Source organism: Schistocerca nitens, chromosome 2 (genome assembly GCF_023898315.1).
Source record: "Schistocerca nitens isolate TAMUIC-IGC-003100 chromosome 2, iqSchNite1.1, whole genome shotgun sequence".
In the NCBI taxonomy this organism is placed as follows: domain Eukaryota; kingdom Metazoa; phylum Arthropoda; class Insecta; order Orthoptera; family Acrididae; genus Schistocerca; species Schistocerca nitens.
The window spans coordinates 131,849,951-131,876,647 of record NC_064615.1 but is presented as its reverse complement, the minus strand read 5'-3'; positions in this window follow the sequence as shown (position 1 = coordinate 131,876,647).

The window sequence follows — 26,697 nt, the reverse complement described above, 5'->3', positions numbered from 1 at the left end:
CGATGGAATTTCTAGCAACGATAAGGTCATAGTTGTTCGTTATTGGTTTGAAGAACATACTAGACAACTCGTGCTAATGATTTGGTCACCTAAATGGCCCGAAATGAATCCCATCGAACATATATGGGACATAATGGAGAGACCAATTCATGCACAAAATCCCGCCTTAGCTACAGAGCCACCTCGCTGCAAATGAAACATAGACTCCATTCTTCTATACATGGAATATTTTGTAAATGCTAGTTCTGCAAGGTTCGCAGAAGAGCTTCTGTAAAGTTTGGAATGTAGGAGACGAGATACTGGCAGAAGTAAAGCTGTGAGTACCGGGCGTGAGTCGTGCTTCGGTAGCTCAGATGGTAGAGCATTTGCCCGCGAAAGGCAAAGGTCCCGAGTTTGAGTCTCGGTCGGGCACACAGTTTTAATCTGCCAGGAAGTTTCATATCGGCGCACACTCCGCTGCAGAGTGAAAATCTCATTCTGGAATATTTTGTAGTTAACATGCACAGGGCAGGCAGCAGTGACCTGACGGACTGCAAGTAACTGGGAATTTCAAAACTAATTTGACGTCAAATAAACGTATTACGCTATTAGAGAGATGTCATTTTAGTAGCAATGAACCTGAAGATATATCTACAGCTAGATGTATACTCCGAAAGACTTTTACAATGCATAGTGGAGCGTTCTTGTAGCAATATTAACGAAGCTTTACTCTATTACACCAGCGCATTGAGCAGAGAAAATCAACCACCTATTTTCCTCTGTACGCACCCTAATCTCTCTTACTTAGTTCTCATCATTATAACGCTCGATATACGACGACGGCAACAGAATGGTCACACAATCTTCCAGGAATACAGGTTCTCCAAATTTATCCAAAGGGTTTCGCGAGAACTTCGTCGTATTTCTTCCCACCCTTCGCTTTTAAGTTCTCCTATCATCTATCTTACCGCATTCGTATACAAAGGCCGTTCAAGAAGTTTTGCACAGTTGTCTCTAATTGTTTTATTTTTTTGCAGGAGAAGAATGAAAAATTTTTTGAACATACTTGGAACATTTAGGTATAAGTTGGTATTTAAAAGTATTTTCTTTTATTTACAGGTGAGCCGTAATGGACCGTGAAGTAGTTGTCAGGTTGGGGCAACGGACGGTGATGGAGTTCCTCTTCAAGGCCGGCGATGATTCTGCCACATCGATTCACAGGAAGTTCTTCCCTGTTTATGGGGAGGACACAGTGGATAGCAGCAGTATCCAGCGGTGGTTGCAGAGGTTTAAAGGAAGTGATTTCTCTCTACTGGACAATCCACGATGCGGTAGACCATTGACGGCAGTGAGTGATGTGGATAAGGAGACCATTGATCAAATTATGCAAAGCGACAGAAGTGTGACGACACGACAGTTTGCTGAAATGACTCGTTTGTCATTGGGTAGTGTGGTATCACTGGTACAGTCACTAGGATACAGAAAAATGTGTGCACTTTGGGTGCCTAGATTATTGACAAGAGAAATGAAAACGATGAGGAAGAATGTGTGCGAGGGTCTCATGAAGACCTTTACTGAAGAGTGGAAACAGTGTTTTGACGGCGTCATTACCCAGGATGAAACATGGTTGTTTTTGTCCGAACCTGAGAGCAAAACCCAATCCATGGAGTGACGTCATCTGGGTTCCCCACGGAAGAAGAAACCAAGACTTTCACGAACAACAGCCTTTCCCTGTTTCCTTTTTTATGTATGTTGTTGTTGTGGTCTTCAATCCAGAGACTGGTTTGATGCAGCTCCCAATGCTACTCCATCCTGTGCAAGCTTCTTCATCTCCCAGTACCTACTGCAACATACATTCTTCTGAATCTGCTTAGTGTATTCATCCCTTGGTCTCCCTCTACGATTTTTACCCTCCACGCTGCCCTCCAATACTAAATTGGTGATCCCTTGATGCCTCAGAATATGCCCTACCAACCGATCCATTCTTCTAGTGAAGTTGTGCCACATATTTCTCTTCTCTCTCCAATTCTCATTAGTGATGTGATCTACCCATCTAATCTTCAGCATTCTTCTGTAGCACCACATGTCGAAAGCTTTTATTCTCTTCTTGTCTAAACTATTTATCGTCCACGTTTCACTTCTATATATGGCTACACCCCATATATATACTTTGAGAAAAAGACTTCCTGACACTTCAGTCCATTCTCGATGTTAACAAATTTCTCTTCTTCAGAAACGCTTTCCATGTTATTACCAGTCTACCTTTTATATCCTCTCTACTTCGACCATCATTAGTTATTTTGCTCCCCAAATAGCAAGACTCATTTACTACTGTAAGCGTCCCATTTCCTAATCTAATTCCCGCAGCATCACCCGATTTAATTCGACTACAAGCTTAGAGCTTGTGGTTATAGCTTGATACCAGAGCCTACCAATTTTAATTGTATATTACAGCACTGAGGATGGTCACTAAGTGTCCGAAAATCGATTTTGCTGACAATAAAACAACAAAATACGGCCTATGGTGATTTTCCTTCCAATTCTATCTTTGCTACAATAATGCATTCAGTTTGCTGGCCGGCCGGTGTGGCCGAGCAGTTCTAGGCGCTTCAGTCGGGAACCACGCGACCGCTACGGTCGCAGGTTCGAATCCTGCCGCGGGCATGGATGTGTGTGATGTCCTTAGGTTAGTTAGGTTTAAGTAGTTCTAAGTTCTAGGGGACTGATGACCTCGGATGTTAAGTCCCATAGTGCTCAGAGCCATTTGAACCATTTTGAATCAGTATGCCGTTCGTAGTAGCTTACCCACGCTCCTGCTTTTTTTATTCATTATTAAACCTACTCTTGCATTACCCCGATTTGATTTTGTATTTATAGCCCTGTATTCTCCTGACCAGGAGTCTTTTTCATCCTGCCACCGAACTTCACTAATTCCCACTATACCTAACTTTAACTTATCCATTTCCCTTTTTAAATTTTCCTAACCTACCTGCCCGATTAAGAGATCCGACATTCCACGCTCCGATCCGTAGAACGCCAGTTTTCTTTCTCCTGATAACAACGTCCTCTTGAGTAGTCCCCCGCCCGGAGATCCGAATGTTGGACTATTTTACCTCCGGAATATTTTACCCAAGAGGACGCGATCACCATTTAACCATACAGTAAAGCTGCATGCCCTCGAGAAAAATCACGGCTGTAGTCTCCTCTTGCTTTCAGCCGTTCGCAGTACCAGCACAGCAATGCCGTTTTGGTTAGTGTTACAGGGCCAGATTAGTCAATCATCCAGACTGTTGCCCCTGCAACTACTGAAAAGGCTGCTGCCCCTCTTCAGGAACCACAGGTTGTCTGGCCTCTCAACAGATACTCCTCCGTTGTGGTTACACTTACGGTACGGCTATCTGTATCGCTGAGGCACACAAGCCTCCCCACCAACGGCAAGATCCATGGTTCATGGGGAGGGGCGGGAGGGGGGGGGGGTTATATATATATGAAACAAAATAGTGGCGTTCACTTAGGTATGTTCCAGTAGACGACGATATCTAAGTGAACACAGTTATTCTGTATCATACGTATATAAAAAAGTGCAAGCACTTAAGCGTATTTTTATTAATGAAACAACTGACATAGTGGCACTAAAACTCGAATATTCTTGTGCATTGTGGAGCAAACGACATACCGTTGATCAAAACATATGGAGATGGTCATGGTAGAGTGAAACCAGTTATGGCACTAAAATAAAACATTTATAAAATCATTATGGCGGATTGCGTCATTCACCAACTGTCATTAACGACCGCCGAGTCCACAAGATCCAACTTGGATGAAATAAATAGGCCAATGTTGATACTGTTAGACCTCTTTTGATCTGGAATGGCCATTCTGCCTGTGCTAGTCTGCTTTTACGCCCTCCTTCCTTCGCCCGACATACGTTATTTTGCTTACAAGGTAGCAGAATCCCTTCACAGCTCTTATTTCGTGGTTCCCAGTTCTCATATTCATTTTGTCACTAATCTCAGTTCTGCTACTCTTCATCACTTTCGTCTCTCTTCGGTTTACTCTCAGTCCGTATTTCTTTCAGTATGTCCTACAATTCTTTCTCGCTTCTGTTGAAGATAAAGTCATCAGCGAATCTTAACATGGTTATTTTTTCGGCCTGAACTTTAATCCCACCGATTATCGTATCTTTTATTGCCGTCATTGCGTCTTCGATGTACAGAATAAACAGTTGGCGAGAAAGGCTGCATCCTTGTATTACACTCTATTCAGTCCAAGGCACTCCGTTCTTGGTCTCCCATTGTTATTGTTCCTTCTACGCTCTTATTCACGTTGTATACCAGAATGAAAAATGCTCCTAGCGTAGCACAAAAAGGCGAATATGTGTCCTGAGCAGAGCCAGGGATGTAAAAGAAGGGAACTAGCTTTTCGGCTTATCTGGCAGCTTCAAAGACATTTAAATCAAAACTTCTTGACGTATTCCCGCTTCATTACTTACCCACGTCACGAAGTATAATGCATTGCATCAAGTGAAGTAACATCATACATTATGTCACGTCGTATAACATGATACGTGCCATCGTGTCATCGAATCTGAATTTTCCATGTCGTGCAATATGACACAATGTGTCATTAAAGTTTAGGATGCACTCATTCCCCCTCTCGCGGATACTTCTTATTATGGAGACACCTCCACTATCGCCTACTTCCTGTTGTAGATGCAACCCGCTCTCTAGAAGAACGTAAATTTGTGTCTTTTTTTCTTACACCCGCACCAACCATGTAACAGTGGGAGGGTATCAGATTAACTCGTAAAAAAACGCAGTTATGTCAATATGTTTTGATTTAAATTTCTTTGAAGCTGCCACGTAAGTCGAAAAGCAAGTTCCCTTCTTTTACCTCCCTAACTCTGCCAAGTACATATTGACCTTTTGTTGTGCTACGAAAGGAGCAGTTTTCATTCTGGTTCCTAATTTTTACTCTACCATGATTTTGACACTGGTCCTGGTCCTCCATATTTTGGCAACCAATGTAGATTTTTGTTGACATGACGACTGATGGGGTATAGGCTGTGGCTCAAATGGTGCAAATGGCTCTGAGCACTATGCGACTTAACTTCTGAGGTCATCACTCGCCTAGAACTTAGAACTAATTAAACCTAACTAACCCTAGGACATCACACACATCCATGCCCGTGGCAGGATCCGAACCTGCGACCGTAGCGGTCGCCCGGTTACAGACTGGAGCGCCTAGAACCGCACGGCCACTCCGGCTGGCTGTAGGCTTTTTTATTGTCTTTAGAATCATGTTGCTTATATCGAGGTAACGTATAATGTATTTGTCTACCTGGTTACAAAATTTGAATCGATTCGCACAGGTTTGAAACACAGAAGTGGACAGTGTGAAAAAAACTAACACGAAACGTGTGTTATCACGTAAAATACAAATGAAGCTATATTTTTGAGATCGAGTTTCAATTTTATTGGAAGAATGCATGTTTTAATTAGTTGATTCACTTTAAACCTTTTCCATGTGTTGAATTCGCATGTGAACGAATTTTACGTGCAACATTTAGCTCGACTTTAGACCATAGTATCTCGACAACAAATAAAGATTATTGGATTAAAAAGAAATCTTTTGATTTTGTCCGTTTACCGACCTTCGTGTAAAGTTTCATCCGGCTTGTGTAAGTGTAAAGTAGGCCTATAGAAGTGGGGCGCTTCAAAAACGTCCCAGAAAAATGTGTCTTTTGCACGCGAAATACAAACCAAGCGAGAATTTTTCAAACGGTTCAAATTTATCTTAGACCAAGGAACGATACACCGGTGAACCAAATTTGAACGATCAGTCTTGATCCAGATTTATTTAAGGGTGACTGTTTTAGCACTTAAAATCTGATTGGTGCCCAAACCAATGATGCCATTAACTGAGCATTAATTTCACCCCAATTAAAATCTTTTTGCAAAAGGAATTAATCAATTCGCACAATCTGCTCCGGTTCGTCGTTCAAACCTTGCTAAATATACTGTAACACAGCAACATTAAGTCAGATGTTACAATGGCTACACAAATGCCCGCGGGTCCGGGCCACAGTAAACACTTTTTACCCACGAACCTAACTCAAAAGGGACAGCATCAAGACACCCCCCCACCCCCACCCAAATCACGATTCTGCACGCGGACTTTTCAGACATACTCGTTACTGCGCTTCCGCGCTGTATCGATTGCTCGTCTTTCCCTATAGCTTAATCCTATTTTCCTCAGAACTAAATCGCTGCATGATGTTATACTGTTTACTGACTCAATGTGAATATCAGGGCCAGGCGGTGTGGCCGAGCGGTTCTAGGCGCTTCAGTCTGGAACCGCGCGACCGCTACGGTCGCAGGTTCGAATCCTGCCTCGGGCATGGATGTGTGTGATGTCCTTAGGTTAGTTATGTTTAAGTAGTTCTAAGTTCTAGGGGACTGATAACCTCAGAAGTTAAGTCCCATAGTGCTCAGAGCCATTTGAACCATTTGAGTATCAGGACGTAACAACATTGCACATCTCAAATCAGCTTCGGCATAACGATGTATGAATATAGTACGTTTTGCAAACTCCCTTCGTAACAAGCGCATTTAGGCATGCTTAGTGTTCACTCAGTTTGGCGTTTTTGACACGTGGTTGCTTAACGAAATATATTTGTTGATGATTTCATCGTAATATCTGTCAGTTTGTGCATTAATTTTTTTAACACCTTGCAATCTTTTGAAATGTCGAGCGGTTTCTCTAGGTGAACATATTCCGTGAATGCTTGGTTTTCTTAAGTTTTGCTTCCATTATTAGCCGATGTAGCAATGAAGAATTATCCATTTGTCTTTGTGCAAATGGTCTTAGGAAGTAGCAAGGAACCAACTAGACACGGTGTATTATATGTAACGGTGCTCATTTTCCAATCTGGTGGTCCCTATTTCGCAATATTTCTGTTAAAGAGTCTTTATCATTGGTACTGGAGTAAAATTATTCTAACATTGTCTTGCGGGTCATAGTGAAACTGATGAAGTTTTTAGGATTGTTTTAAAAATGTAGTAGAGCCGGGAATTTATTCGTGTACGTCAGTGAAAGTTTGCTTCCTGGGCAGAACTGCAGTACGTTCGAATGATGTGTCCGGAGAGCCGCGCATCGCAAGGAGCGCAGGTTCTGTCGTGGACGAGCGTTGGACTTCGGGCGATGACGCAGCATCTACAGGGGCGAGCAGGAGGAAACCGTCTGGTAGCCATAAGAGTGCGCGAAAAGCATGTTAAAAGCAAGAGTGTGAGTCTTGAAATAGTAAGTGACACGACTTTCCGCCAATGTACACTCCTGGAAATTGAAATAAGAACACCGTGAATTCATTGTCCCAGGAAGGGGAAACTTTATGACACATTGAACATTGATACATCACATGATCACACTGACAGAACCACAGGCACATAGACACAGGCAACAGAGCATGCACAATGTCGGCACTAGTACAGTGTATATCCACCTTTCGCAGCAATGCATGGAGACGATCGTAGAGATGCTGGATGTAGTCCTGTGGAACGGCTTGCCATGCCATTTCCACCTGGCGCCTCAGTTGGACCAGCGTTCGTGCTGGACGTGCAGACCGCGGGAGACGACGCTTCATCCAGTCCCAAACATGCTCAATGGGGGACAGATCCGGAGATCTTGCTGGCCAGGGTAGTTGACTTACACCTTCTAGAGCACGTTGGGTGGCACGGGATACATGCGGACGTGCATTGTCCTGTTGGAACAGCAAGTTCCCTTGCCGGTCTAGGAATGGTAGAACGATGGGTTCGATGACGGTTTGGATGTACCGTGCACTATTCAGTGTCCCCTCGACGATCACCAGTGGTGTACGGCCAGTGTAGGAGATCGCTCCCCACACCATGATGCCGGGTGTTGGCCCTGTGTGCCTCGGTCGTATGCAGTCCTGATTGTGGCGCTCACCTGCACGGCGCCAAACACGCATACGACCATCATTGGCACCAAGGCAGAAGCGACTCTCATCGCTGAAGACGACACGTCTCCATTCGTCCCTCCATTCACGCCTGTCGCGACACCACTGGAGGCGGGCTGCACGATGTTGGGGCGTGAGCGGAAGACGGCCTAACGGTGTGCGGGACCGTAGCCCAGCTTCATGGAGACGGTTGCGAATGGTCCTCGCCGATACCCCAGGAGCAACAGTGTCCCTAATTTGCTGGGAAGTGGCGGTGCGGTCCCCTACGGCACTGCGTAGGATCCTACGGTCTTGGCGTGCATCCGTGCGTCGCTGCGGTCCGGTCCCAGGTCGACGGGCACGTGCACCTTCCGCCGACCACTGGCGACAACATCGATGTACTGTGGAGACCTCACGCCCCACGTGTTGAGCAATTCGGCGGTACGTCCACCCGGCCTCCCGCATGCCCACTATACGCCCTCGCTCAAAGTCCGTCAGCTGCACATACGGTTCACGTCCACGCTGTCGCGGCATGCTACCAGTGTTAAAGACTGCGATGGAGCTCCGTACGCCACGGCAAACTGGCTGACACTGACGGCGGCGGTGCACAAATGCTGCGCAGCTAGCGCCATTCGACGGCCAACACCGCGGTTCCTGGTGTGTCCGCTGTGCCGTGCGTGTGATCATTGCTTGTACAGCCCTCTCGCAGTGTCCGGAGCAAGTATGGTGGGTCTGACACACCGGTGTCAATGTGTTCTTTTTTCCATTTCCAGGAGTGTATATTGTTAAGCAAACAGGTGTTGAAAGCGCATATTGAGTGAGCGCTAAGCATTCCTTAATTTGCTGGTGATGGAACAGATAAACAGAAAGTACTATTTTTAAACGTCGTTATACCAAACTTTATTTGAAGTGCTCAATTTTATGACGCCGTGACGTTTGCACTGGACCAGTACACAGCATGTAGAGTCTTTGGTGCCTGCAGGAAGGCTACACTGCTATTCTAACAACTGCTAATAGAGTCCAGATTCCGACAGGTGTCAAGGGCACCTAGGACCCATGTCACACTTTTTCTCCGTATTGCTACATTTATAAAGAGGTGAAAAAAGGTGGGTAGGTGGCACCAATGGAGTTGCAGAACTGGAGGTTCTTAGAGGGACTGTTGGCCGTTTTATTCATGCACATGTCAATGTCACATCCCTCCATGATCGCACCACAGGAGGGCGCGAAACAGGAAGGCTAAAAAAGCGTAAGCACCCTTTGCTCCTTCGAATCATGTTCAAATTTCGTCGAGTGGTTCTGTCAATCAGTACAAAAACCCCAGTCAAAGTTATCAAGAACTGCGTCCTCTTGCAATTCACACGGTGAACTGTGAGGCAATCACCGTCCCAAGGAGAGGGGTGGTTTCATTGACGCCCTTTACGCTAGCTTTTCAAGCCGAGCATGAGCAGTGCTGTGTCTGAAAAGTTTTCCTCCGCTTACCCATAAGAAAATCACGTGATTGAACATTGGGCGCCCTGGTTCTGACCACCGTCGAAGAAGCATGACAATAAGGGGCGAGGTGAGGGTAAGATGGAGTGCGGCGACTTCCCCATTGCGGGACTCATCTGTGGTGATGTTGGGCAGAACTGTAGCGAAATTTGGTGCCAGTGCTACACCATTATCTCACCTAGCACCTCACATGAACTTCCGAGCTCAGGCCTCCTTTTCGCTTGTGTCGACACCTTGCTGTCTGAAGCGAAGGCGCCACGCATTTGCATCATTACAGAGGATGTTTGCAAACACCTTTGAACCGAAATTTAAACTTACGCATCACAAGTGGAGCCAATTACGTTTTTCGAAAAAGCACTCCTTAAATAGTGTTACGCAGTGTATTTGTTAAATATACACTACTGGCCATTAAAATTGCTACACCAAGAAGAAATGCAGTTGATAAACGGGTAGTCATTGGACAAATATGTTATACTAGAACTGACATGTGATTACATTTTCACGAAATTTGGGTAAACAGATCCAGAGAAGTCAGTACCCAGAACAACCACCTCTGGCCGTAATAACGGCCTTGATACGCCTGGGCATTGAGTCAAACAGAGCTTGGATGGCGTGTACAGGTACAGCTGCCCATGCAGCTACAACACGATACCACAGTTGATCAAGAGTAGTGACTGACGTATTGTGACGAGCCAGTTGCTCGGCCACCATTGACCAGACGTTTTCAATGGGTGAGAGATCTGGAGAATGTGCTGGCCAGGGCAGCAGTCGAACATTTTCTGTACCCAGAAAGGCCCGTACAGGACCTGCAACATGCGATCGTGCATTATCCTGCTGAAATGTGGGTTTCGCAGGGATCGAATGAAGGGTAGAGCCACGGGTCGTAACACATTTGAAATGTAACGTCCACTGTTCAAAGTGTCGTCAATGCGTACAAGAGGTGACCGAGACTTGTAACCAATGGCACCCCATACCATCACGCCAAATCATACGCCAGTATAGCGATGACGAATATACGCTTCCAATGTGCGTCCACCGCGATGGCGCCAAAAACGGATGCGACCATCATGATGCAGTAAACAGAACCTGAATTCATCCGAAAAAATGACGTTTTGCCATTCGTGCACCCAGGTTCGTCGTTGAGTACACCATCGCAGGCGCTCCTGTCTGTGATGCAGCGTCAAGGGTAACCGCAGCCATTGTCTCCCAGCTGATAGCCCATGCTGCTGCAAACGTTGTCGAACTGTTCGTGCAGATGGTTGTTGTCTTGCAAACGTCCCCACCTGTTGACTCAGGGATCGAGACGTGGCTGCACGATCCGTTACAGCCATGCGGATACGATGCTACACCACGAAGACGACGTGCTACACACGCGAAATTTAACCGACAGGAAGAAGATGCTGAGATATGCAAATGATTAGCTTTCCAGAGAATTTACACAAGGTTGGCGCCGGTGGCGACACCTACAACGTGCTGACATGAGGAACGTTTCCAACCGATTTGCCATACGCAAGCAGCAGTTGACCGGCGTTGGCTGGTGAAACGTTGTTGAGATGCCTCGTGTAATGAGGAGAAATGCGTACCAGCACGTTTCCGACTTTGATAAAGGTCGGATTGTAGCCTATCGTCATTGCGGTTTATCGTGTCGCGACACTGCTGCTCGCGTTGGTCCAGATCCAATGACTGTTAGCAGAATATGGAATCGGTGAGTGCAGGAGGGTAATACGGGACGCCGTGCTGGATCCCTACGGCCTCGTATCGCCAGCAGTCGAGATGACAGGCATCGTATCCGCATGGCTGTAACGGATCGTGCAGCCACGTCTCGGTCCCTGAGTCAACAGATGGGGACGTTTGCAAGACAACAACCATCTGCACGAACAGTTCGACAGCATGGACTATCAGCTCGGAGATTATGGCTGCGGTTATCCTTGACGCTGCATCACAGACAGGAGCGCTTGCGATGGTGAATTCAAGGACGAACCTGGGTGCACGAATGGCAAAACGTCGTTTTTTCGGATGAATCCAGGTTCTGTTTACAGCATCATGATGGTCGCATCCGTGTTTGGCGACATCGCGGTGAACGCATATTGGAAGCGTGTATTCGCCATCGCCATACTGGTGTATCATCTGGCGTGATGGTATGGGGCGCCATTGGTTACACGTCTCGGTCACCTCTTGTTCGCATTGACGGCACTTTGAACAGTGCACGTTAATTTTCAAATGTGTTTCGACCCGTGGCTCTACCCTTCATTCAATCGCGCGAAACCCTACATTTTAGCAGGATAATGCACGACTGCATGTTGGAGGTCCTGTACGGGCCTTTCTGGATACAGAAAATGTTCGAATGCTGCGCTGGCGAGCGCATTCTCTAGATCTCTCACCAATTGAAAACGTCTGGTCAATTGTGGCCGAGCAACTGGCTCGTCACATTACGCCAGTCACTACTCTTGATGAACTGTGGTATCGTGTTGAAGCTGCATGGGCAGGTGTACCTGTACACGCCATCCAAGCTCTGTTTGACTCAATGCCCAGGCGTATCAAGGGCGTTATTACGGCCAGATGTGGTTGTTCTGGGTACTGATTTCTCAGGATCTATGCAGCCAAACTGCATGAAAATGTAATCACATGTGAGTTGCAGTATAATATATTTGTCCAATGAATAGCCGTTTATCATCTGCATTCTTGGTGTAGCAATTTTAATGGCCAGTAGTGTAAATCTCATGTCCTTGTCAACCACTACTTCGGCGTCGCGGACTAGCGGGCTTTGGAGAACTGAACTACACAGCCGAGTCACGTACGGATCGGCGACGTCCAGTGAAAGAGTAAACGAGGGTGGTGGAACATTTCAATTCTCTTCGGAGCACGACGGTGCGTCGGTGATTAGGGCGGACAGTGAGGCGCCGCTGACGAGTATATCTTCCCCGAAGCGCACAGTAGCCGTGTCCGGAGCCCGTGCGGCTCGGACAGGGTCCACGCCGCGCCTAATCCCGGCCGTGCTGTAGATGCGTGCCGCGATTACGGGCGACCCGACGCGAGACGCCGCGCCGCGAGCCGAGCTCAGGCGTCTGTAATTCCGGCGCGGCGGCCTTTGCGGGCGCAGGTAGCGGCGGCCGGGACGGACGTGTGTCGGCCGGTGCAGCGGGCTGTGAGTGAGAGGTTAGCCGCGACGTGAGGAATGCGAGTGCCAAAGGGGCCGCCGCCGCCGCCGCGCACGGCTCCGAGTGTCAGCCGCCGCTACCGCCAACGGCCAGGTGTGCCACGGCCCGGTACACTCGCCGCCCCGCACGCTGGACCGGCGGCGTCCCGCCCGCGGTAGCCCCGCCCACGCACAGATATTTATGTGGGTATTCGTACTCATTTCTACTTTTATGGGCGGCTTCTCCAGTCTTCTGCAGTTTCCCTATATTCCCAGTCGCCAGCTTTCACGATCGTGGCAGTCTTTCCTCTTCCCCATCATTGTACGAGGCGTGTTTTTTAAGTAAGCACCGTTTTGAAATTTAAAAAAAGACGTGCTAAGATGTCGCAATAAGTTTATTTTTACATGAAAGCCTGTGCCTTAATCTACATCTACATACATACTCCGCAATCCACCATACGGTGCATGGTGGGGAGGGGGCATCGATATTGCTTTCTGTATCCCCCGGATGAACAGGGCGAGTTGACTTTCACACGATCGTTCCTTTCGGAAACTATGTTGTTTTCTAGTGAGGAGATTTACGCTCTCCAGAAATGTCCTAATACACGTGCATAAAACATATTTCAAAATTCTACACCAGACCGACATCACCGTAGCGTTTCGTCCTTCTGTTCATCTACATCTACACACATACTCCGCAATCCACCGTACGGTGCGTGGCGGAGGGTACCTCGTACCACAACTAGCATCTTCTCTCCCTGATCCACTCCCAAACAGAACGAGGGAAAAATGACTGCCTATATGCCTCTGTACGAGCCCTGATCTCTCTTATCTTATCTTCGTGGTCTTTCCGCGAAATGTAAGTTGGCGGCAGTAAAATTGTACTGCAGTCAGCCTCAAATGCTGGTTCTCTAAATTTCCTCAGTAGCGATTCACGAAAACAGCGCCTCCTTTCCTCCAGAGACTCCCACCCGAGTTCCTCAAGCATTTCCGTAACACTCGCGTGATGATCAAACCTATCAGTAACAAATCTAGCAGCCCGCCTCTGGACTGCTTCTATGTCTTCCCTCAATCCGACCTGATAGGGATCCAAAACGCTAGAGCAGTACTCAAGAATAGGTCGTATTAGTGTTTTATGAGCGGTCTCCTTTACAGATGAACCACATCTTCCCAAAATTCTACCAATGAACCGAATACGACCATCCGCCTTCCCCACAACTGCCATTGCATGCTTGTCCCACATCATACCGCTCTGCAATGTTAGGCCCAAATATTTAATCGACGTGACTGTGTCAAGCGCTACACTACTAATGGAGTATTCAAACATTACAGGATTCTTTTTCCTATTCATCTGCGTAAATTTACATTTATCTATATATAGACTTAGCTGCCATTCTTTACACCAATCACAAATCCTGCCCAAGTCATGTTGTATCCTCCTACAGTCACTCAACGACGACACCTTCCCGTACACCACAGCATCATCAGCAAACAGTGTTGCTATCCACCCTATCCAAAACATCATTTATGCAGATAGAAAACAACAGCGGACCTACCACACTTACCTGGGGCACTCTAGATGATACCCTCACCTCCGGTGAACGCTCACCATCGAGGACAACGTACTGGGTTCTATTACTTAAGAAGTCTTAGAGCCACTCACATACTTGGGAACCAATCCCATATGCTCGTACCTTAGTTAGGAGTCTGCAGTGGGGCACCGAGTCAAACGCTTTCCGGAAGTCAAGGAATATGCCATCCGTCTGATACCCTTCATCCATGGTTCGCAAGATATCATGTGAAAAAAGGGCGAGTTGCGTTTCGCAGGAGCGATGCTTTCTAAAGCCGTGCTGATGCATGGGCAGCAAATTCTCTGTCTCAAGGAAATTCATTATATTCGAACTGCGAATATGTTCGAGAATCCTGCAACAAACCGATGTTAAGGATATTGGTCTGTAATTTTGAGTATCCGTCCTTCTACCCTTCTTATTTACAGGCGTCACCTGCTCTTTTTTCCAGTCGCTTGGGACTTTACGTTGGGCAAGAGATTCGCGATAAATGCAAGCTAAGTAAGGAGCCAATGCAGTAGAATACTCTCTGTAAAACCGAATTGGAATCCCATCAGGACCTGGCGATTTATTTATTTTCAACCCATTCAGCTGCTTCACAACCCCAGGGATGTCTATCACTATGTCCTCCATACGGGAATCTGTACGGGACCCAAACGGCGGTATGTTTGTACGATCCTCGTGCTTGAAAGATTTCTCAAATGCTAAATTTAAAATTTCACCTTTCGTTTTGCTGTCTTCCGTTGCCAGACCAGACTCATCAGTGAGTGACTGGATGGAAGCCTTCGACCCGCTTACCGCACTCCGCACTGACGCCATTACAGTCTTATTCTTCCTTGTTTACGTTGTGTAATGAGTGTTTAAATGTGTGTGAAATCTTATTGGACTTAACTGCTAAGGTCATCAGTCCCTAAGCTTTCACACTACTTAACCTAAATTATCCTAAGGACAAACACACACACCCACGCCCAAGGGAGGACTCGAACCTTCGCCAGGATTAGCCGCACAGTCTATGACTGCAGCGCCCTAGACCGCTCGGCTAATCCCGCGCTGCGTACTGAGTGTTTAAGATGCCTCCTGAGTCTTTAAAATGCCTCCCGCCGACTGTGATGTACGGGCTGTTATAAGATTTCTTAGTGCTAAAGGCCTAAAAGTGATCGATATCCATCGTGAGAGCTGTGCAGGTTACGGAGAAAACATTATGAGTGATGGAATGATAAGAAAGTGGGTGAGAGCATTTAAAGATGGCCGCACAAATGTGCATGATGAACAACGGAGTGGGCGTCCTTCGGTCGTTAATGAAAGTTTGGTGCAGGAAGTGGACAATAAGGTGAGAGAAAACAGACGCTTTACGATTTCCTCCTTGCGGGATTACTTTCCTAATGTTTCTCGAATGGTTTTGTATGGCATTGTGACCGAGCACTTGAATTACCGAAAATTGTGCGCACGTTGGGTACCGAAAATGTTGACGGATGTGCACAAAATCAAGACAGTACATTGACTTTCCTTGAGCGGTACCACGACGACGGTGATGATTTCTTAAGCCAAATTGTTACGGGCGAAGAAATATGGGTGGCCTACGTCACACCGGAATCAAAGCAACAGTCCATGAAAGTTGAGCGAGGGCATCGTTTTGCTGCAAGACAATGCCCGTCCGCATGTGGCGAATCAGACCAAAGATCTCATCACATCTTTTCGATGGGAAACTCTAGATCATCCTCCGTACGGCCCCGATCTTGCGCCCAGTGACTACCATCTGTTCCTGCACTTGAAGAAACACTTGGGCGGTCAGCGTCTTCAAGACGATGACGAAGTCAAAACAGTGGTGATGCAGTGGTTAATAAGTCAGACGGCAGACTTCTATGAGGAGGGTATTCAAAAACTGGTACAACGTTATTACAAGTGCTTCAATATTGACGGAAATTATGTAGAAAAGTAGATTAAGGTACACGCTTTCATGTAAAAATAAAATTATTGAGATATCTTAGCACCTCTTTTTTTAATTTCAAAGCGGTACCTACTTAAAAAACACGCCTCGTAATTACTCCCGCTCTCCATGTTGATCTGGGCTGTCCTCGTTTCTTCCTTCCTGGCGGCGACCATTCCAGGATTACTTTTGCCCATCGTCCTTGCTCCATTCGCCCAACATGTCAATACCATAGAACAGCTCTATTCTCGATTCTTCGCACGGCTGGTTGTTTCATACCCATTGTCTCCCTAATTTCCTTATATCTTCTCCACTCTGTACTAGATATCCTGATTGCCATCTCAACTGCCTGTACTCGCTTCTCTGCCGCTCCCCACGGTCCATCCTTCTGCACATGTTAGCATACTTGCCGCTACTGTTTGCAGAACCCTCTTCATAGATTCTTCTGACGTTGCTAGACTCCAAAGAACTCCATATTGCATTTTAATTGCTCATCTTGTCTGCTGCATCCTGTGTTCTACATTTGCTTCACAGGATCTCGAGGAATGTATAATCGACCGAGAGTACAAAAAAAAAAAAAAAAAAAAAAAAAAAAACCACGTAACTAATATGTTACTTCAGAAATGTGTATGAACAACATTCTGTTGGAAAGAGCAAACTCTCGAGTTTTGTACCGAGCGAGGTGGCGCAGTGGTTAGCACACTGGACTCGCATTCGGGAGGACGACGGTTCAATCCCGTCTCCGGCCATCCTGATTTAGGTGTTTCGTGATTTCCCTAAATCGCTTCAGGTAAATGCCGGGATGGTTCCTTTGAAAGGGCACGGCCGATTTCCTTCCCCCATCCTTCCCTCACCGGAGCTTTCGCTCCGTCCCTAATGACCTCGTTGTCGACGGGACGTTAAACACTAATCTCCTCCTCCTCCTCCTCGAGTTTTACATTTTTACATGGTTCCCGCTAGGTTGCAGGAGCGTGCGTCCGCTTCATTGCAAGTACAAATAGTGTCGCAACAGAAAGGCCGGCTGCGGTGGCCGAGAGGTTGTAGGCACTTAGTCCGGAACTGCGCGACTGCTACGGTCACAGGTTCGAATCCTGCCTCGGGCATGGATTTGTGTGATGTCCTTAGGTTACATAGGTTTAAGCAGTTCTAAGTTCTAGAGGACTGATTGACCTCAGATGTTAAGTCCCATTGTGCTCAGAGCCATTTGAACCATTTTTTCTGTAAAGGTAAACAGCCGGGCCGTCCCCGAGTGCGTCGAACGCATCCACTATAGTTTCACGAGTCGGCAAAAACCCATTCGCCGTGGAGCTCGACAGCTCAACATGCCCCCGATGTCCACCTGGCGTGTGTTGCGTCGTCTACACATGAAACAATACAAAATTCAGCTACTGCAAGCTCTTCGTGAAGGTGACAAACAACAACGTGTGGAAATTTGTTATTTCGTTCTTGGCAAGATGTAGGATGACAGTTTCCTTCCGCGTTTAGTGTTTGGCGTTGAGACAACATTCCATTTAATGGAAAGGTGAACCGTCATAATGTGAGAATATGGGGTTCGGAACAACCAAATGAGGTTGTACAACGTGAGAGGGTCTCTCCAAAATTAAATGTGTTTTGTGCAGTTTCACGCGAAAAGGTGGATGGTCGATTTTTCTTTGCCGAGAACACTGTTACAGGAAACACACATCTCGATATGCTGGACAACTTTCTTTCCCTACAGTTGGAGACTGTTTCGAACGACTTCATTTATCAACAGGATGGGGCACTGCCACACTGACCTCTGGAAAAGCGGAAATTTTTAAATCAAAAGATTGCTGATTGACGGATTGTTCGCACTGGACCAGATGATTCAGCATTACGTTACTGGTCTCGAAGTCACGGGACCTGACTGTATAGGATTACTTCTTGTGGAGGTTTATAAAAGACTGTTTACGTGCCTCTGTTACCAACAACAATGAATGAACTGAGACATCGCATAATAGCAGCTGTGGAAGTTGTAACTCAAGACGTGCCCGCTGCAGTGTGGGAACAATCTGAATACCGCACTGACATATGCCGTGCATCTCCATTATTAGTTATCCTGTACATCAACAAGCTAGCAACCTGCCCGTCTCCATTCGTGCAAGAATTGAAAGAAAAGCGATGCGAATTCACGCTTGGCTATAACAACTTGCTAACAACACTAACTGCATGCAGCACAATAAAAGGTGTTCGATGGGTCAGTCGTTCGGTTTCGTCACGTATTGTATTTGTCCGGAGGACTTCACGACGACTTGCCTCGTTTTTCATTACTGCCAACACCACCGACTAAGCAGCTGTAGTGTCAAAATTGAATGGTGAAGCTAAACGTTTCAGGTTCTGTTGATAACGCCGAGCGGCAGTTACTTCAGCACTTCCCCTTCACGTCTCCTCCTACCGTAAAGACCAACCTTATCATTTAGATTTTTGTTCATGATTTTCAGCATCTGTTTTTGAATAATGCCGACGTGAAGAAATAGCACACTAGTTACTTTAAAATTCTTTTTTTTAACACAACTGATGTGCTATTTTTACATCAGAAATCTTGTTATTCCATTTACACTGCCGTCTACCACTGAAATCGGACTTCTTCCTTTGTTCCTCTTATAGTTGCTTCACACAGTCAAAGACCAACACTGAACGTAATGAAAGTTCAAAAAGTAGTAGGACTCCTTCACACAGTCAAACTAAATTATTTTCTTCTACAGTTTCCAAAAAACGACTTTAAATGTTTTTCGGAAATTGTGAAAAATATATTATAAAATAAAAATACCGGCACTCGATATTACAATTTTGATATCGATATATCGTGAGAAAAATATCGCCCGTGGAAAACGATAATGTTTGCCTGAAATATCGATATATCGATATTTTACCGACTGTACTATACCCACATATCGAACTGAAGACCTGCCCGCGGTGTTAACCCCCAAGGAACGGGAAGGGGTCGTGATATTCTTTTAAGAAACGGGAAGGGGCGTGATATTCTTTTATGTGAGCTCTGTTACACGCTACACGTCTTTACGCCAGTACTCGGCACACTAAAACTACACTGTCTTATCAAAAGTGTCCGATCACCTTTATGTAACGCGGAACGGACCACTGAATACCACGAGAGGCAGATCTGCCAGTACAAAAGGAGACGGGGAGTGCTGTCACCACTGGAGAAGTGTTGGGGATATGTGAACAAACATTTTCCAGCGTGCATAGTGACGCACAATATATGATGTGCAGAGTGCATTAGACTCTGTGGAATATACATGTTCCGTGTTTGTTGATGGGCAACGTAATATATTTGCGTAGCCAAATGTATTAACATGTGTTGTGCGATTAAAGCAAAAGTTTATTTTGTCCTTTAAATAGATGTTACTTGTCATTTAACTGCGTTAATCTGCATAAACTACAGCAAGAAGCAGAAACAGCAGAATGGGTCGGTCAGGCGCGCTGAGTGACATCGAACGTGGACTAGTCGTTGGATATCGCCAAACAAATCGAACAGGGACATTTCAACTCTTCTAAAGGTGCAGGAGTCGATTGTTGGTGCTGTGACTGTGAAGGGTAAACGTGAAAGAACAGGCACAACTCGACCAAGACCACTCAGACTTCACGTATTGACGGACAGGGACCATCAAGCACTGTGGAGGCTGGTTGTAAGAAAACTGCGCCAAACCAGAGGAAAGAACCACTCTCGAGTTCCAAACCGCTACCAACAAGTTAGCTAGCACAATGACTTTGCGTAGGAAGTTAATTTAAAAAAATGGTTCAAATGGCCCTGAGCACTATGGGACTTAACAGCGGAGGTCATCAGTCCCCTAGAACTTAGAACTAGTTAAACCTAACTAACCTTAGGACATCACACACATCCATGCCCGAGGCAGGATTCGAACCTGCGACCGTAGCGGTGGCGCGGTTCCAGACTGAAGCGCCTAGAACCGTTCGGCCACTCCGGCCGGCGAAGTTAATAAAAGACTGGAGTATAATGGCCGAGCAGCTCCTGATACACCACACATTTCTGCAGCCAATGCGAAGAGCTACGCCACTGGACAGCGGATAACTGCAAAAGAGCGATTTGAATGGAAGAACCAAGCTATACTCCGTGACATTGCAGTGAGGAACTTTGGCTTCACAGTTCCCTAGAGAACGCTACTTGCCATTCTGTGTAGTGCCAACGTGAAGTAGGGACGAGATGACGTCACGAACTTGTTGTGCCCGCATCTCGTGGTCGTGCGGTAGCGTTCTCGCTTCCCACGCCCGGGTTCCCGGGTTCGATTCCCGGCGGGGTCAGAGAATTTCTCTGCCTCGTGATGGCTGGGTGTTGTGTGCTGTCCTTAGGTTAGTTAGGTTTAAGTAGTTCTAAGTTCTAGGGGACTTATGACCACAGCAGTTGAGTCCCATAGTGCTCAGAGCCATTTTTTTTGAACTTGTTGTTGTTGTTGCCTGCAGACCGACGACTGATTTGATGCAGCTCTCCATTATACGCTATCTTGTAAAACCCTCTTCATCGCCGAATAACTATTGCAACCTACATCCTTCTGAATCTGCTTACTGTATTCATGTCAAGCTTTCCCTCTACGATTTTTTGCTCCTCACACTTCCCTCCAATACTAAACTGGTGGTGCCTTACGTCTCAAAGTGTGTCTTATTCAATTAATTCCTTTTTCCAGGCAGGTTGTTCGACAAATTTCTTTTCTTCCCAATTCTATTCAGGACCAACTCATTAGTTATGTCACCTACCCGTCAAATCTTCAGTATCCTTCTGCAGCACCACATTTCAAAAGATTCTGTCATCTTTTTTATCGAAACTGTTTATCGTCATGTTTCACTCCCAGACATTGCTTCACTCCATACAAATACTTCCGGAAAAGACTTCCTGACTCTTAAGTCTGTACTCAATGTTAACAAATTCATCTTCAGAAACGCTTCTCTTTCCGTTATGTCTACATTTTATATCCCCTCTACTTTGCCCGTTACGACACAGGGATATTTTTCATGGTTACGGTCTGGCCCCCTTATTGTGTTTCGGGAAACGCTAAATACGGAAGGATATGAACACAGCTTGTAAGAGGTCCATGACTAAGGAATTTATTGCTAGCGCACTCGAGCAGATGTAACTTCGATGGATTGTTCACGCGCTGCCTGCGATATGTAAGCTACAATAGAAAACGCTAAATACGGAAGGATATGAACACAGCTTGTAAGAGGTCCATGACTAAGGAATTTATTGCTAGCGCACTCGAGCAGATGTAACTTCGGTGGATTGTTCACGCGCTGCCTGCGATATATAAGCTACAATAGAATCGCAGACCCGAGAGCAGTGTCGGAAGCAGTAGCGGTAGTATGATGAAATTGTAAGTGATCAACTTACACATAATTGATGCAAAAAAATGGTTCAAATGGCTCTGAGCACTATGGGACTCAACTTCTGAGGTCATTAGTCCCCTAGAACTTAGAACTAGTTAAACCTAACTAACCTACGGACATCACAAACATCCATGCCCGAGGCAGGATTCGAACCTGCGACCGTAGCGGTCTTGCGGTTCCAGACTGCAGCGCCTTTAACCGCACGGCCACTTCGGCCGGCTAATTGATGCAGATGTATCTGTATCCGATACAGGCTGTGATATACATAGTCAACAACAAAGAAGAAAACCACCAGAAGACATCACTGATTTCGATTTCTAGATATACACTGACCCCTCCTTGCCCCCAAATGCCACGCCAGCAGCTACAACAAAAAACAATGGACAAAGTGTTCTAGATTAATCTAGTTTAAGACTGTTTATTTTTAAGTAACATTTCTCTATGTATGGATGTATGTATAAACGCTTGAAGATGAACAGAACATGTTCGAAACGCGTTGCATTATGTTAGATTAAGCATAAAATAAAAAGTTACTGGTAGCAGAAACTTGAAATAAATAAGTAGTAGTAGTAGCTCGCAGCCGGGCGGTTGGGCCAGGTCGCTCGTAGAGAGCAGTTGTCGAGTTGTCTGTAGTGATGTTTGTAGCTCGACAAGAGCGTAGAATAATGGAATTACAAAGGCCGGTAGTGCAGAATGATGGCGGTGCCTAAGCGATGTAGTATAAAGTAAAAGCAAAAATTTTTTATTATTTATTGCCGCGCGCATATGTTAATTGCTACAACTGATTTTTGTACAATTGTTATATCAATGTCCCATGTAAATATTTTTCAATAATAATCTTTCTTATAAAGATAACGTTTGACAGACATTCACCTGATTTTTTTTTACTAATTTCTCCTATCCATAGTCATGTCAAATATCGTAAATAAAATCAGTTGGTTTTTCATACATAACAAAATCGCGTGGCCAGCACTGCACTGGGCTGTGCCAGATAAATTTCTTATAGGAGCAGATATATACACGTTACCCGGCGACATCAATGAAATAAGAATTTTCAGTTTATTCAGAATGATTTTTCAGGGCCTTGACGCAGCACTGCTGACGTCCAGATTTACCAGTTTAGATTCACAGTCAGTTAATTATTGAAAGGTTACATTACGAGATTTCTTTTTAAAGGTTATATATGAGTCACATTTTCATTGAGAGGTTAGTCACCTTCTTTATTGGGAGATTACGGAATTTATCTGTTGGGAGGTTACAGCCTTACAGCATTGTGTACTGCGTCCAGAACAGGAACAGCTCGCAGGCTATGAATATTTGCATCAGCAAGACCCTGGAATCTGTGAAGCAATGGTTTTTGGACATTAACTTTCTTGTAATGGACTCGCCTCCTCAAAACGAGACCTGAAGCCAATGGAACGTCTTTGGGATGAGAGACCGTCGATTTCGCTGCAAAACCTGAGTGCCCAGCAACACGACCTTCTCTGATTCCGTCCCTTGAGGAAGAACGGTCTGCCATCCCTCGAAAAACATTCATATACCCCACTGAAAGTGTAACCAAGAATTTCCAGTCCGTAAAGGCAAAGGATTGACGTATTCCATATTAATATCTACTAATGGGAGTTCGGGTACTTTTGATCAGATAATGTATTAAGCATAGACCAGCATTCCAGACTGACATTTTCGTTCTGCAGCGGAGTGCGCGCTGCTATGCAACTTCCTAGCAAGTTAAAAGCGTGTGCACGACCGAGACACGAACTTTGCTTTCACGCGCAAGTGTGATACAGCGTCGTTTATTCAAAACATGCTGAGTTTCGACCCCGAAAAGCGTCATCTTCAGATTGCAAGCGTAATCTGCCATCAATGTACCAGCCACAATGACAAAGACCAAATGGAAACAGTACAGTTTATTAAGAATGTTACGCCATTATGTGCAACCAACAAAGTCAATCAAAATCAACTGGATTCCGTAACAATAACAAGCCCACCAACGGTGGATGGGCTTGTTATTGTTATGAAACCTAACTGATTAAAAATAAAAATTAAAATTCTGTCAAACTTTTGTATTACCTTGTTGAACTTCTGAGCAAATGAAGACTGTGTTGAAAGCATACTTGGCTTCCATTACAAGATACTTAACTTCTCCTGTAACTTTCCTGGTAAGACATTGTAAAGATAACCTGGTATACTATCGCACTGTGCCTTACTGTATTGGTACCGGCTTTTGGGTACAGTGACCATGTCAGAGGAGAGAATGCTTTGCTTCTCTGTATGTAAAAAGCCGGCACTGTTTCAACCATACTGCGCATCCCCCACCATTACCTGCTAGCAGAAAATAAGTTTCATTCTCCTTCCGAGCGGCTAGCCGCGAGTTACAGACTAGACTGCGAGAATCTCCCCCCCCCCCCCCCCCCCGCATGTTGCGTGGTTGCCGTATTTCGAGACAATGCTTTTTCTTTCACAGAGCCACCGAATTATTCGCTCAGATGTCGACTTTACTTTCTTGTAGCAGTATGGCTGTGAATGTTTATCTGTAAACGTTTTAGTGTGATTTCCAAAGGAATGCGTAAGGTGACGGCAATAAATGTGAAGTTTCTCACAAGCAACTTTAATTAAATTGTGTGCCTATGGAGTAACGTCGTATTTCGGCGACTCGATTCGTGATTTACTGTGAGGAAGGTCACAGTATGTAGTAATCGACGGAAAATCATCGAGTAAGACAGAAGTGATATCTGGTGTTTGGAGCGAAGTGTTACAGGTGCTCCTCTGTTCTTGATCTAACTAACGATTTAGGAGGCAATCTGAGCAACCGTCTTTTAAGGTTTGCAGATGATGTACGATTTACCGTCTTCAGTCATCAGATGACCAAAACAATTCACAAAACGACTTAGACAAGTTATCTGTATGGTGAGAAAAGTGGCAGTTGACTCTAAATAATGAAACGTCTGAAGTCATCCACAAGAGTACTATAAGGAATCCGCTAAATTTCGGTTTATAGGATAAAACATACAAATCTAAATGTTATAAATCCAAGTAAATACTTAGGGATTACAATTACGAATAACTTAAATTGCAACAATCCCATAGATAACATTGTATGGACAGCAAACCAAAGACTGCGATTTACTGGTAAAACATTCAGAAAATGCAACAGGTCAGGGTTTGAGAGAGAGGAATTAGAGTTTTACAAATACTGACCCAAACATTAATTTTTTCCGCAGATTAGGATAAGTTTTATTTGCTCCTCTCTCTCAAAACCTACCCTACGGGGAGAGAGAGAGAGTTTTAGTTTTAGCGAATCAAAATTTACGAAGTATATAAGTATTTTTTATCTATCCGTAACCATTTTCCACGCAAAAATGAGAACATGGATTTTCTTGAGTTAAAGCGCTAACTACCAAGTATCCAAACAAATGTTTAAGACAAAATGTACGTAGTTTTTTATGCAGAATCTGATACTGCAATAAAAAAATGTGGGTTCCCATTTGAAATTTTAAATCTGCCTCCCGCCCCACCCCCAGGGGCTGGGGTGGCGGGCTAATTTTAGCACCAGCAGATGTCCCCCTCGTAAATAATCAACTTTGGATTCTACACATTTTTTCGTGTGAAGCTTATTTTTCGAGTTATTGTGGTTTGTCTACTTAAAATTTACACCCTGTATACAGGGTGTTACAAAAAGGTACGGCCAAACTTTCAGGAAACATTCCTCACACACAAAGAAAGAAAATATGTTATGTGGACATGTGTCCGGAAACGCTTACTTTCCATGTTAGAGCTCATTTTATTACTTCTCTTCAAATCACATTAATCATGGAATGGAAACACACAGCAACAGAACGTACCAGCGTGACTTCAAACACTTTGTTACAGGAAATGTTCAAAATGTCTTCCGTTAGTGAGGATACATGCATGCACCCTCCGTCGCATGGGATCCCTGATGCGCTGATGCAGCCCTGGAGAATGGCGTATTGTATCACAGCCGTCCACAGTACGAGCACGAAGAGTCTCTACATTTGGTACCGGGGTTGCGTAGACAAGAGCTTTCAAATGCCCCCATAAATGAAAGTCAAGAGCGTTGAGGTCTGGAGAGCGTGGAGGCCATGGAATTGGTCCGCCTCTACCAATCCATCGGTCACCGAATCTGTTGTTGAGAAGCGTACGAACACTTCGACTGAAATGTGCAGGAGCTCCATCGTGCATGAACCACATGTTGTGTCGTACTTGTAAAGGCACATGTTCTAGCAGCACAGGTAGAGTATGCTGTATGAAATCATGATAACGTGCTCCATTGAGCGTAGGTGGACGAAACTAAAATGAGCTCTAACATGGAAATTAAGCGTTTCCGGACACATGTCCACATAACATCTTTTCTTTATTTGTGTGTGAGGAATGTTTCCTGAAAGTTTGGCCGCACCTTTTTGTAACGCCCTGTATAAGAAGGGAATACTCAACATCACAAAAACTTGTTATGATTATGCCTGAGCAAATTGGCTTCAAAGGTAGTGCTCGGTCAATGCAATGAATTTTAAGAGACATTGATTTCAAATATGTTAAGAAGAGAGTTTTTAATTGAAAGAAGTGACTTATAAGCTGCACGAACCACGTCCCTTATAAAGATGCACGGTACAAGAGAAGGAACGTAGGTCTACATTGTATTACCTTGATGAAACATGGGTGAATAAGAAACATTCCATGAATACCTGCTGGAAAATGAGTGATGGTACTGGACATTTTAAAGTTCCCATCGGAAAAGATTCTCGGATACTAATTATGCATGATTGCTCTTCATCTGGTTTGGTTCCTGAGAGTAAACTTGTAGGTAGGTGTAAGAAAAGCAGTAGTGACTACCATTAGGAAATGAAAGCTGTTACTTTCAGGAAGTGGTTCACTGAACAATTCTTGCCATATCTTGCTTCGAAGTCGGTCATTGTATTTACCGTGCCAGTTATCATTCAGTTGCTACAGAGAAATGACCATGGGATATTGTACTCTGACTGAAAAATGAAAATATTCCGGACAATATAAGCCAGACTAGTGCTGAACTCCTGTAGCTCGTTAATTATAAAAGTCACGCCACAGAACGTACAAATTTGACTTTCTTGCATGTGAATGTGCTCACACAGTTTTGTGTTTATCCACATATCACTGTCAGTATAATCCGATAAAATTAATTTGCGAGCGCCTTACAAGCTATGTGGTGAAAAAACAAAACATCCAAGTTAACAGACCCTGAAGCGCATATACAGCATCCCCCTTCAGCGTGAAACAA